Below are 13,913 nucleotides of genomic sequence, written 5' to 3' on the forward strand. Positions count from 1 at the left end.
AAAACCAGGGGAGTTAGATGAAGTAACCAACATCAGTATACCAGTATCTGTCATTTCATAGCAATAATGCGGTTCGATGTGTCTCAACTCATAATCCTTCTGTTCGAGGGCACCAGGGAGATATTTCGAAAAGAGTACATTAGCTGAAGTGCTGTCACTTAAAGGATAACTCCGCCAGTTTCACTGTGTGTTTACAGGCCTTGGGGGGCACTATGTAAAAAACACTAGAATAAAGCCTTTTGTGGCTCCAGAAGGAAGCTGTGTGTAATCTGACAAATTGCCCCAAGTGATGTCACTCAGTGGCTAAGCTGCATTGTGGGTAATGGAGTATTCTTCAGACCATGTTATTTTTGTTTGTTGTTTTTTAATAATTTTACTTAAAGATCAGACTATTTCTTCCAACTCTGCAGTCCGTCTTTGCTCTGATTTTGAGTCTGGCGCGGGGAGTGACTCACTCGTGTAAGTGATAACAATGACAACTCATGTTTATGGAAGGATTTTGTGAGATAATCACCCAAACAGTCGCTGAGTCATTTTTTCAATTCCCCCCGGTGAGTCATTTTGGTTCTTGTTCTGTAGTCTACTGTCTGTGTAAGCCCTGGATCAAGAGCAGAAACTGACATATGCCAGAATAAAGCCTCCATGAGCTGTTACCTCTTACTTTGTTAAAATGCTCTAGATGGATCATTAAAGTTCAGGAGCTCACAGGCAAAATTACTGTGACGCTCCCTACTGTGACTGCGGCTCAGAACTCTTCCTCTGTGGTGTTTCTTGAGGACACACGGATAAAGAACGCTCGATTTAAGCATATCTGTTTGTGTTTGAACTGCATTCATCTCCCTTTTACCCATAATACCTTGCCTTTCAGGGTTACCAGGGGCGTCCCCTGTGCTTCTTTGGTGAATTAGATCATTTCCATCGTGGACAGGTAACAACAAAATAACACTGCAGTTTTCTTCACCCTGGAGCTGCTGACTGTACGTCGATCATTACATTTTCATTGCATCAGTAGCCACGTTGCTGAATCTAACTTGGGGCTGGTGTTCTTCTCTTCTCCTCTGACCTCCTGCCAAGAGTATTTACTATTACATTTTGATAACTTTCCCGGAATACACGATACGTGTACAGGGAATCGCAACAGGGGCACCATAATCAATAATATTTCACAATCTTCCCAGGACCGCCAATGTGGTTATAAATGTTTTATTATATCACGCAAACAAGATTCCACGTGTTTTCTTCTAATTATGGAGGTTCAAGACAGGCTGAAAGACCCCGCAGTGATTTTTGAGTTTATTTATACATTTTTTGATGTTTTGATGTTTGTTTTGGCGTTGTTGTTTTTTTCCATTTCAGTGCAATGAACTGTATCACATTTAGCAGCGCCAAAACACGCAGAAATCCCCGTTTAAACTCGTTTCAGTCCACAGTTTGCGTGTCCCATGCTGGTTTTGAGTTTCAGAGAGTTTCACACACTGAGAAGACTGAAATACCAATGAGAAATCCATTTCATCTAAACATAAATGATTCAGCAACTCTTTAGACACAGTTTGACCACAAATTACTTGGCATCTTTACAGCTAAACAACTCGCAATACTGTGCATTACAATAATCTAAATGGATCACCGTGTATAATTGTGCTTCACATGTGGTAATGTCATCATCAAATCACACTGACAAGAGGTAGAAAAAGGTTGCAAACACTGAATGTATTTTTATAAAAGTTGAATAGAATAAGCGTCAGGTGAAACTTAGAGCTTCATGCTTAAATAATTCAATAAGACAAAGAGAAAAAAGAAAAGAAGACTTTTCATGTATGATGACTTTAATACGCCCTGCGATAGACTGGCGACCTGTCCAGGGTGTCCCCTGCCTTCGCCCTAAGTCAGCTGGGATAGGCTCCAGCCCCCCCGCGACCCTGCAGAGGATTAAGCGGCGTACACATAATGTGTACAGATGATGGATGGATGGATGACTTTAATACGAAACATTTGATTCATTTAATTTAACAAGCTAGTTTCTTACAACTTTCCTATAGCAGCCAGCCAGCATTTGGTGAGTCAGGTTACACAAAGTCATCTTGTGATATCCGAGACCAGACCCTCACAAACTGATCCAATGAATGGACAGTGTATCACAAAACATCCTCGCCCAACGTGGGGCTCGAACCCACGACCCTGAGATTAAGAGTCTCATGCTCTACCGACTGAGCTAGCCGGGCTACGTTGTGCCAACGGAGCTTGCCGGGCTACGTTACATAACTGTCATGGACGAAAGGCTAGCCTCAATTAACTTAATGTAGACTGTCGGCAAAAGCCTATAATTGCTCAGCTGTTCCCCCCTTCCTTGCATTATCTGCTTGTAAAACCCAAATGCTACATCAACAACTTGAAAGCTAGCAACACTAGCCACACTCTGAAACTTGCAAGTCTCTCTAACAGTAACCTGATCACTAACGACGCAAGTGTAAACAAGCTAGCTGTTTACAGCTTTCCTTTCGCAGCCAGCCAGCATTTGGTGAGTCAGAATTGAGTCAGGTTACACCGAGTCATCTTGTGATATCTGTGACAAGACCTTCACAAATTTATTTAATGAACAGACAGTGTATCACAAAACATCCTCGCCCAACGTGGGGCTCGAACCCACGACCCTGAGATTAAGAGTCTCATGCTCTACCGACTGAGCTAGCCGGGCTTTTTTGTCCATTGCAGCTATTCAGTGAAATCTGTCTGAAACCCGTTTAATTGCAAGCTGAACTTGTTGGTATAACCTTTCTTGACAAAATTACCCTGGGATTAAGAGTCTCATGCTGTGCCAAATGAGCTACCAAGGCTACGTTAGCTTCTGAAAAAGACTCAAATTCCGCGGCTACGGCAAAAGCCTGTAATTGCTCGGCTGTTCCCCCCTTCCTTGCGTTATCTGCTTGTAAAACCCAATTGCTACATCAAACAACTTGAAAGCTAGCAACACTAGCAACCCACACTCTCAAACTTGCAAGTTACTCTAACAGTAACCTGATCACTAACGGCGCGAGTGTAAACAAGCTAGCAGCCAGCCAGCATTTGGTGAGTCAGAACTGAGTCAGGTTACACAGAGTCATCTGAGACCAGACCCTCACAATCTGATCTGATGAATGGACAGTGTATCACAAAAGATCCTCGCCCAACGTGGGGCTCGAACCCACGACCCTGAGATTAAGAGTCTCATGCTCTACCGACTGAGCTAGCCGGGCTACGTTAGCTTCTGGAAATGGCTCAGATTTCGGGGCTACAGTGACTGTCATGGATGAAAGGCTAGCCTCAATTAACTTGATGTAGACTGTCGGCAAAAGCCTGTAATTGCTCGGCTGTTCCCCCCTTCCTTGCGTTATCTGCTTGTAAAACCCAAACGCTACATCAAACAACAACTTGAAAGCTAGCAACCCTGCAACTCACCCTCTGAAACTCGCAAGTCTCTCTAACAGTAACCTGATTGATAACGGCACAAGCGTAAACAAGCTAGTTTCTTACAACTTTCCTATAGCAGCCAGCCAGCATTTGGTGAGTCAGGTTACACAAAGTCATCTTGTGATATCCGAGACCAGACCCTCACAAAATGATCCGATTGAATGGACAGTGTATCACAAAAGATCCTCGCCCAACGTGGGGCTCGAACCCACGACCCTGAGATTAAGAGTCTCATGCTCTACCGACTGAGCTAGCCGGGCTACGTTAGCTTCTGGAAATGGCTCAGATTTCGGGGCTACAGTGACTGTCATGGATGAAAGGCTAGCCTCAATTAACTTGATGTAGACTGTCGGCAAAAGCCTGTAATTGCTCGGCTGTTCCCCCCTTCCTTGCGTTATCTGCTTGTAAAACCCAAACGCTACATCAAACAACAACTTGAAAGCTAGCAACCCTGCAACTCACCCTCTGAAACTCGCAAGTCTCTCTAACAGTAACCTGATTGATAACGGCACAAGCGTAAACAAGCTAGTTTCTTACAACTTTCCTATAGCAGCCAGCCAGCATTTGGTGAGTCAGGTTATACAAAGTCATCTTGTGATATCTGAGACCAGACCCTCACAAACTGATCTGATGAATGGACAGTGTATCACAAAAGATCCTCGCCCAACGTGGGGCTCGAACCCACGACCCTGAGATTAAGAGTCTCATGCTCTACCGACTGAGCTAGCCGGGCTACATCAGCTTCGGAAAATGGCTCAGATTTCGGGGCTACAGTAACTGTCATGGACGAAAGGCTAGCCTCAATTAACTTGATGTAGACTGTCGGCAAAAGCCTGCAATGGCTCAGCTGTTCCCCCCTTCCTTGCGTTATCTTCTTGTAAAACCCAATTGCTACATCAAACAACAACTTGAAAGCAAGCAACACTAGCAACTCTGCAACCGACACTCTGAAACTTGCAAGTTACTCTAACAGTAAGCTGATTGATAACGGCACAAGCGTAAACAAGCAAGTTGCTGTTTCCTATAGCAGCCAGCCAGCATTTGGTGAGTCAGGTTACACAAAGTCGTCTTGTGATATCCGAGACCAGACCCTCACAAACTCATCCGATGACTGGACAGTGTATCACAAAACATCCTCGCCCAACGTGGGGCTCGAACCCACGACCCTGAGATTAAGAGTCTCATGCTCTACCGACTGAGCTAGCCGGGCTACATCAGCTTCTGAAAATGGCTCAGATTTCGGGGCTACAGTAACTGTCATGGACGAAAGGCTAGCCTCAATTAACTTGATGTAGACTGTCGGCAAAAGCCTGTAATGGCTCGGCTGTTCCCCCCTTCCTTGCTTCCTTGCGTTATCTGCTTGTAAAACCCAATCGCTACATCAAAGAACAACTTGAAAGCTAGCAACCCTGCAACCCACACTCACAAATTTGCACGTTAGTCTTACAGTAACCTGTTCGCTAACGGCACAAACTAGCTACTGATGGCTGCTTACAAACATAAACAAGCTAGCTGATGTTAGCTTGTTTATGTTTGTAAGAATCTGTGCCAGGTTACCCAGACTCGACATGTCACATCTGTGTCCATCCCTCACAAATCCAACGGGTGATTGACTTGATTAATGTACAGTGTATCAAGGTCATAAGTATGTTGACAGACTCCTTTCACTACAAATAGAAAGCCACTAGCGCTCCATAGCACACACCCCAGTTGATTTTTTGCATCTCAACAGAACCCTGTGCTGTAGTCTGTGAGAACTCACATGATTGTCACTGTCCACCACCATTTGAAAGTGTGAACCATAACCTCTCAGGTCGTAGATAAAAAACACAAACACGAGAGCTCAGATTATGGACGCATGGCGCTCCCAGTATCCAAACAGAAACTTCAGATGAGCTCGCACTGTTGAGGGAGAGGTGTGGCCCGCCAGGGAAAGCCAAGAGAAAAACGTTTTCCGTCTCATAACAGAGCACAGTGGAGCGCGCCGGGAGGGAGCATGTCGGGTCAACATGATCCGTGAGAAACACGAAAAAAATACTGGAACCCAAACATGGCTGTTGTTTTGGCAAATATGGTGTCGCTTCTTTCCTCCAATAAGTCCTCCAGATTCTTACAAGAGCGTCAGAAAATCCTGTGGTTAATATCAAAACTGCTAAACAAAGATGAGCTGCACACTCCATCACTGAACAATTTGATATTTTGATATCGTCACCATTTATGCAGCAATTTCCACAAAAACTATTAATAAACGAGTTCTGTTTTTTTTTTCACCATCTGTGGTGTTTCTTCCTCAGGTTCTGCATTTCTTTAGATTCATTTCAGGTCAACGTTTCATGTTAAGATTTTCATTCATAATTCAGCAGAAGCCTGAATTGTTAGTTCAACTCAGTCTGAACGAAGTTTAACCTTAAAGGAACATGCACAATCTCATTCTGTGTTACTTTGTTGATATTTGGCGGACCCTGCCAAATACTGACCGGACAGACAAGGGACTGTCACACATGCTCCCACATACAAAACTCGTGTGATTTTAAATTGGGAAAAGCCTGTTGTCCTTATAGAGGCAGAGTTGAGGTAAGTCCATGCACAGTCATATGTATTCATGTGTAGTTCTGAAACAGGCTCTGGGGTATGATATTTTGAATGGCTGTCAGACATTTTCCACCTCTGCATATCAGCTGTGACACACTCTCTGGATATGATGTTTTGACCTGAGGTGATCCTCCCCGTTGGACATTTTTAAAGTGTTTTCGTCATATAAATTAGACAAAGCCGACAAGTGGATGAAGAGCCACTGGTGGACTTGATGTGTCCTGCCAGCAGGGGGCGGCGTGGTAAAATAATCCAAAGGGTAACAGCACTTGTTTTTTTTCTTGAATCCAACCACAGTGAGCAGTCAATTCAGGTGGATTCCCTGTAGGCAGCCTTTTACCTGTCCACATATCCACATATCAGCTGTTTGCAGAGAATTTAAAGAGTTCTTGTGATCAGCGATTGACATACAGTACTGTAAATAGTGTGGTGTAATGTTCAACATGCAGCGTTGCTTTGTTCGAGTCCAACCAAACACCACAGCAGCCGGACATTAATGTTTGTTGAGGACTTCCAAGTGCACTTTGCCCTCAGGTGAGCTCGTTCAAACACACCCTGAGTTCAGTTGAATTCCCTTTTGACATCACAAAGTGTTCAAGGTTGGGATGGGACACTAAATCACAATAACAAAAGGATATGAAGATGCTTCAAAAACGCGTTACTTGCTGGATGTAGTTTGACCGGACAGTTGGCAAAGAGGGCGCTGTATCAACACTGGGCACTGGGCAAATGATTTACACATGGAATAGCTGTGCTCATATCAATCCGTTACAATAGACGTACAAAACTCTATGAGAAGCACCGGCGGTGAGTTTCAGCTTGATGTTCAGTTTAAAATCCAAATTCAAGCCCTGTGATGAACCGGCGACTTATCCAGCGTGTGGCCGGCCTCGCCGCAGTGTCAGCTGCGATCGGGCTCCAGCCGCCCCGTGGCCCTGAAACGGAATAGTGGTTTCAGATAATGGATGGATGGATGGACTCCAAATCCAGAGCATGATAACCAATCTAAGTGCAATAAAACCATAAGAGACAGAGATAACTCTTGAAACAAAAAGTGACCTGATAACTGACCTTTACCCAGATGATCGATGATACTTATCCGTCAGTGGTTTTAATGTTTTTGGCTGACCGGTGTACATTTGCGAGGACTAGTTTCATTTTCACTCTGGAGCCTCGACCCTCAAACAGCCGTCTTCAAAACGCTGGGATGTTTCCGCTGCAATCTTTGAGTCTTTGACTTTGAGTCTTCTTACAGCCCCCCGTGGTCTGAAGGAAAGATGTCTTTTCCTCTTGCCTCGCAACACGACGGCTGTCCAGTCGTTGCTTGACTTTTTTCCCAGAGCAGCCACGAGAAGGTCAGTTGTTCTTGTTGTTTCTGCACATAGAGACCTCTGGGTTTCTCCCTCTCCTGCAGCAGGGAGGTTTTCTCAGTCACATTAAGTGCATCAAGTAGGTGTATTACATGAGCGGGTTAAATAAACTTTCCACTGACTTTTGGTTTGACACATGACACAAAGAGCTTGACTCATTTTAATGCCAGCTGTTTTGCAACCAACATTTTATACTTGTTCCCTTGCACTCTTCTTAAGTTTTTGTTCCTGACTGTGTGTGTGTGTGTGTGTGTGTGTGTGTGTGTGTGTGTGTGTGTGTGTACCTATACATATACATATACATATAATACAAACTTACTTAACTCAAATAGACGCTTTAGTTTTGAAATATTTGCCGCTTCCAGAGACGTAACTCCCGAAGGTTCGGCCAGTAGCCGATTAACTTATTGCTCACAACATGTCATAAAATCCAAAATTCCAGCACACTCGGTGAGAAAATGTAAAAAATGTTTTATTTTTAATCAAATGTGCAAATTGTCTACATTTAGAAAAGAAATCTAATCTAAAAGCTCTACTTAAATCACTGTGTGTTGGAATTTTTGAAGTTACTCGTCTCTGTGAATGACTCTTTCTCCCCCTGGGGTGACACAAACACAAGAGAAACGCATGCCGAGACGTAGATGAAGAAAAGAACACGGGTCGCGGAGGGATTTTTGAAGCTCTGAGTCTGCACACATCATGCACACACTAACTTGAGTGTGAGCAGACTCACTCCTCTCCATGTTCTCCACCTCTAGAGGTCACTATGCACCAGAAATCCCTCACACAGAGGGGGAAGAGCGGCACCGTGCTCTCACGTCGTCACGTCACCTCTCACATCATCATTTTTCGCCTCTGCTGGCCGCTGTTTAACTTAACAGCCTGTGTCCCTGATTTAAAGCTGCATTTAGGCCACGTCAGCCTGTGTGACTGATGAGACCACCGAAGGAAGAGCCTCTTTCCACACCTTGGTGTTTACCTTTCCTGTCAGCTTGTTTCCACAAAGGCGGCGAGGACCCCGCCTGCTCGGGTCAGAGGGACTGCAGCTGGGTAGGGCCGCATTCTCACCTCAACACCTCCCTCCAGGGTGGAGGTGAAGTGGAGAGGAGACGTCCCACAGCTGTATTCATAGACGCCCTCCACCTGTCTGCCATGAATCCCTCCTCTAACAAGTCTAGTCAGTCTATTATTGAGTCCACTTACCCTAAACACGTCAATAACTACACACGAGACAAGAGAACTGAGACACAGAGCTAGTTCTTTACCTCGGAAACAGTGGGTCGACCCAACAATCTCACCAGAGGTGTATGTTGATGTGTTAAGTGTTAAGGAGCTTCACATCTCTCAGGCTTCCTCAACAGATGGAGTTTGTCCAGTTGTCATGGGAGATGTTCAAATGTGATGTTTTCTGCGCACTTAAATGTCACACTAATCATTATTTCATATCAACAATGGATTACATGACTGAAAAATGTCACAGAAAGTGACATACCCACAGTGAACCATCACTGACTCTGCTGTTCCTTTTAGCTCTACTGTCCATTTTAGCACATTTTAGCTAGTTGTTTGGGTTTTGAGGCCCGTAGCTTTTCTGTTTTGGTTCAGTCCCTATACAGCTCTCTTGAACGTTGATTCCAGGTGCAGCAGGCAGCTGTTTTCAGCAACAAAATGAAAAAAAAGAAGCTGAAAAGCCAACTGTACACTACCTGTCCAGAACCAGACAGCAAGCAGTCACAGTTAGCCACTAGTTAGAAGCCCTAACATGGCAGAGAAAAGCCAAATATATTTTCTTTCAGGAATTAGTTGAGAGCAAATAACAGAGATAAAAGAAGAGAATTTTGAACATTTGAACATTTTCGATAAAGTAGAAAAGGGGGGTGCAATGCGGACTCGAGGTGTTCAGAAAGTACACTACATTTGAATGCTAAAGTTGCACCGCGTCTTTTGATTTGGCATCCGTTTGCTAAACAGGTGATAAAGTGTTTTGGTAAAAGTGAAAGTTTAGTTTCGCAATGCATCCCTGGCCGAGGTAACCGTGGCTGACTAAACAATCAGACCAGATGAGTTGGAAAGTAAGCTAACGATTTGCTGGCTGTAGCGTCATGTGTACCATTTTCATGGCTGAGTCAACTTGTTTATTGGCATATTAATCAGATATAACAAGCAGCAGTGATCAATACATGAGCCTGTAGTGGAAAATAGGTAGCCACTCTGCTATTTTGCTTTGAATAGTATTTAAAAAATGATTTTGTTTGCTCTCTTTTGACGAGTCTGTTGTGTCCATGTATGTCCTCGCTGCAAAAACAGATTTTTGGCACACTCCTTGGAAAGAATGTCGACCGTTTGGAGGGCTACATGCAAAGACTGTAAGAGCCTCTGTTGATTTTATCTTTCACTGCTGCTATACTGCTCTCATATGTTGTTGCTATTTGTTTATAACCTTTTAGCTTCCAATTCAAGTCTATAATGTCTAAATAGCTGCTGATAGCAAAGCAAGATATCAGCTCATCATTTTGCCTCTCATACATTTCTACAGTCGTGTGGTCGACCAGGTATCTCCTGCTGCTTCTGAAACAAAGAGCTCAAGCCGGGCCTGAATGCCGTGCATGGCCGGCCTCCAAACAATAGGTCAGGGTGGAGAAACAGAGGAGGTGAGAGGAGGAGGGCACGCACTCCGGAGGCAAGCGGCGGGAGGTTAGCTGAGGATACAAGTCGGGGGGTTGGGGGGGGTCTGGGCCGGGTAATCAGAGTCCCTGAGGTGCCGTGTGGGTGCTCCGTCCCCCTCCTGCTTTCCACAATGCTGAACAAACACCACAGATAATCAGACTGATTGGGCCGGTCCTGACAATTGGAGGGGTGTCACCCAATCACAACTGATTATCACAGCCAATTGTTGTTTGTGTAGCGTTTATTAAAGCAAAGCAAGTAAAAGTGCCGGTCGCCCCGGTGAATTAAGATAATAAGCGGTCCGGTGACACTGACACACGGGGTTTAGTCCAGATTGTCACGCTCTGACTGAAAACACATTTCCCCCCCTGCAGGCTTTCTCCCAGTTATCTCCCATCAGAAACATCCACTTCCTCTAATCTATTCATAAATGAGTCACCTATTAACAGTGCATTGTTTTCAGCAATGACCCGTTTAACCCATCACTGACCTGACAGCTATGCGGTTTCATCTAACAAGTGGTCTTTGAAATGCAAATGTGACGCCCCCACCCCCTTCGCATTGCACAAACATCACAGTCCTGTCAGTCAAAGTATGCGTCTGCTCCCTTCTGGGCTCCAGCCAGCAGGCGAGGAGAAGACATTTTGGAAAGTTTGTTGTTTCAATCACAGGATTCATCAAACTCTTGGGCCCCAAGACATGACGATGAGCAAGTTACAGGGATCAGATATATGTGAGCATCTGAGTCCTTTACAGGGGTGCAGCAGTTACAGTAAAGGAAATTAAAGATCGCATTTAAAAATACATTAAAAAAAAGTAGGAAGACATCAAGACACAAAACATTAGAACAAGTTAAGAAATAGGAAAGTAGGCTAAAAATGGAATAGGTTTAAAAGAGACAAGACAAGAAAACAAAAGCCACAGTGCAGATAACAGCCTTAAACAGAAAGGTCCTCAGTCTGGATTTCAAAGAGGTGGGAGTTGGAGCAATTTTTAAGGGAGTTTGTTCCAGACATGTGGCGCATTATAACAGAACGCTGCTTCTCCATGTTCAGCTCTGACTCTAGGGACTGAAAGCAGATCAGAAATGTATTTTGGCCCGAAACCATTCAGCGTTTTATAAACCAACATCAGGATTTGGAAATCTATTCTTCGACTGACAGGAAGCCCTTGTGACGATCTGAGAAGTCCAGCAGAGAAAAGCACATTTAATACAATATAGATGATTGACAATTAGATTGTTTGGAGTCTTTTCCTATGAATGTAGCTCAAGGGACTCAAACCTCGTTTCATGTTTTGACCCCTAGGGTTGTAAAAAAAAAAAAAAACATTTTTACTGAAATCACCACTGTTATTACATCAAGCTGACATTCCTCTTATTGAATATCTGACATGATTGAGGGCTAAAAAAACCTGCATTCATGTTTGTATTTTTTACCTATTTGTCCATTCATGATGCGTTTTTGAAAATATTCTGCTTTAAAAGGTACGTTTGTTTTAGCCCAAAGCAGAATGAGCTTTTTTCCTCGTGCAGAATTTTATTAAACAAAACCTCATATTCATTTTGTCACGGCGGTTTCAGCCAACTTGCAAGGTGCAATTTGAAATCAATGTTTATGCAATCTAACATGTGCCTTCTCTTAAATGATGAAAGAGAAGTGGAGTACTGAGGTCAAAAATGTTTAAAAAAAAAAAAAAAAAAGTTTGGGTTTGTTTCAGACATATACTTGTTATGACAGTTCCTGACCTTTTTGTAACAGCAAAAAACGACCACCTTGACAACACAAGCTATATTTACGCTAACGCCAACCGTGTAAGAATGTTTTTCAACAAGCAAGATAGTAATCCAAAGAAGATGTGTGCTATGTGGCGGTCTGTGTTGACGTGCGTGGAGTTTGATTTCTGTAGAGTAAATATTCTGATGCATCCCTCCACCCTCCCCCGCCGTGTTCCCCTCCGAGTGTTTGAACAGCTGGGCTTTCTTTATCACTGCCATGGACCCACCGCTGACTCTTCCTGGTGGGGGGGGTAAGTGAGGTGAGTGTGTGAAGGTGGGGGGTCCTGGGGGTTGGAGGCTCTCGGCAGGAAGGAGGTCTGGTGTGACTGCTGCCTTGTTTGGCAGAGCACAGCCAGAGTCAAACGCCATCACCGTCAGACGTTCGGCGCTGTGAGAGTCGCATTAAAGACGCATCGGATTTGCGATGCCTGACATACAATGGGTACAAAAAAAAGTCCTAATTAGGGTTTAGGGACACAAAAGCCCGTCCTCTTCAACCGGAGGGTCTGTTGAAGTGTCCTTGAGCAAGACAAAGATTCACTGTGAACTCGAGTGGGCAAAGATTCAGGCCAGAGCAAGGGGGGGGGGGGGGGAGAAAAGCTACTCTGAAAACAAGTTTTCTCTCACCTCAGATATCAACACATTAGGTCTGGATTTAGAGTTCAGACCCTGATCATATTATCACAGAAACTCGAGACAAAGGACACAAGGTTATGAATGCTGCAACCTCTCAACGCAAACCTATAAACACAAACTTTCTGAGACGGACAGTCACTCTCGACTCCACACGGCGACGGGCCAGGTGTGAGAAAATATGAATGTTTTGAACTTCTCTTTCAACCTCAATCTTCACACAACAGCGCCCTGTAAGCTCGATGTCCCCGAGAATAGAACACCCTAAGCAGTAACACCGCTACATGAAGTTACACTTAATTTTTTTTTGGTCACTGTTTGGTTCAAATGGACCTTCCTTCACAACAATCGAAATGTCTTTGAAAGGATAACCTCCCCAATGTGCGTATTTTTCCTGTCTCCCTAAGCTGTGATCGTTCAGTCTCGACGACCGTCCTGAACCGACATTTGTTAAGACGATCCAGGAACAACACCGACACGCCGATATGAGATTGTGCTTCACACTTTAGCTTCACTCCGCTGACACACTCAGTCCCTTCAGTAGGAAGTGTCAACATCTCCGAAAAACAGCACTTTATCAATATGTCTCTAACGTGGGGGACGCTCTTCCCTTACCTTTTTTGTCATGTCAAATGAAGTTTGCATGTTTTCTTCTGCTACATGCCTGTGTAGTGTGTGTACTCATGTGCACATGTGAAACACGCATGCGCGCTAATTAAGTGGAGCACGGCCAGCGAGCGGTGTGGAGTAAATGTCAGCGAGGGAAAAGGGCAAAAGGGTTGACTGGGAAGCTAAATTGGATATTGAACTGACTTTTTCGGTCAGTGTGTCTGCGTGCGGCAGCTTTATTATTGGATGAAGAGCGGGCTGGTCTAATAAGAGCTAACAAACGCAGGGAAAGTGGGTTACCAATGAGCTGCGACTTCGCCGCTGGGTGAGAGATAATTACAATCAATTGAAGCCCGAGGCTAATACGCGCTAACCTTGAACCCAAGGTGAAAGTGTCTGTGCCGCGTTTGCTGGTGGTTTTTTTTTTTCACATGCTGAAAACTGATATTGATAAATGTTCTCGATCTCCGTAGTGAAATTTCTCGGTGTCAAGAGGGAGATTATTGAGTTTGGGATTAAGAACCTGCTCTGAGGCGAAGCTGTTGAGAAAAAAGTAGGTGTCGTTCTGTTTTCAGGCAGTCTGTGTGTGTGTGTGTGTGTGTGTGTGTGTGTGTGTGTGTGTGTGTGTGTGTGTGTCTATGTGTGTTTTGGGGGGGAGGTGAAATTACGGGGGGTGAAAGGACACATGTTGACAAACCGTACGGCCATCAGTCTGGGCCACCACACTCCATGCCAAAGTCAGTCGTCCCATTAATTATAAGAGGCAGCGAGCTCCACACACTGCCTCATTTGTCCAACGCTGACCGGTTCACACAGCG

General features: G+C 44.4%; 6 non-coding genes across 6 annotated transcripts; all 6 read right to left on the minus strand.

Moving 5' to 3' along the window:
* Positions 1–2,149: 2,149 nt before the first annotated feature.
* Positions 2,150–2,222, minus strand: trnak-cuu. Its single transcript has one exon. It is a non-coding gene; the product is annotated as a tRNA-Lys (tRNA).
* Positions 2,223–2,622: 400 nt separating this feature from the next.
* On the minus strand, positions 2,623–2,695 carry trnak-cuu. Its single transcript has one exon. It is a non-coding gene; the product is annotated as a tRNA-Lys (tRNA).
* Positions 2,696–3,160: 465 nt separating this feature from the next.
* Positions 3,161–3,233, minus strand: trnak-cuu. Its single transcript has one exon. It is a non-coding gene; the product is annotated as a tRNA-Lys (tRNA).
* A 401-nt stretch (positions 3,234–3,634) lies between these two features.
* On the minus strand, positions 3,635–3,707 carry trnak-cuu. Its single transcript has one exon. It is a non-coding gene; the product is annotated as a tRNA-Lys (tRNA).
* A 400-nt stretch (positions 3,708–4,107) lies between these two features.
* On the minus strand, positions 4,108–4,180 carry trnak-cuu. The gene has a single exon. It is a non-coding gene; the product is annotated as a tRNA-Lys (tRNA).
* Positions 4,181–4,584: 404 nt separating this feature from the next.
* trnak-cuu lies at positions 4,585–4,657 on the minus strand. Its single transcript has one exon. It is a non-coding gene; the product is annotated as a tRNA-Lys (tRNA).
* Between the last annotated feature and the right edge of the window lie 9,256 nt (positions 4,658–13,913).

This window comes from Acanthopagrus latus, chromosome 14, assembly GCF_904848185.1.
Source record: "Acanthopagrus latus isolate v.2019 chromosome 14, fAcaLat1.1, whole genome shotgun sequence".
NCBI classification, from domain to species: domain Eukaryota; kingdom Metazoa; phylum Chordata; class Actinopteri; order Spariformes; family Sparidae; genus Acanthopagrus; species Acanthopagrus latus.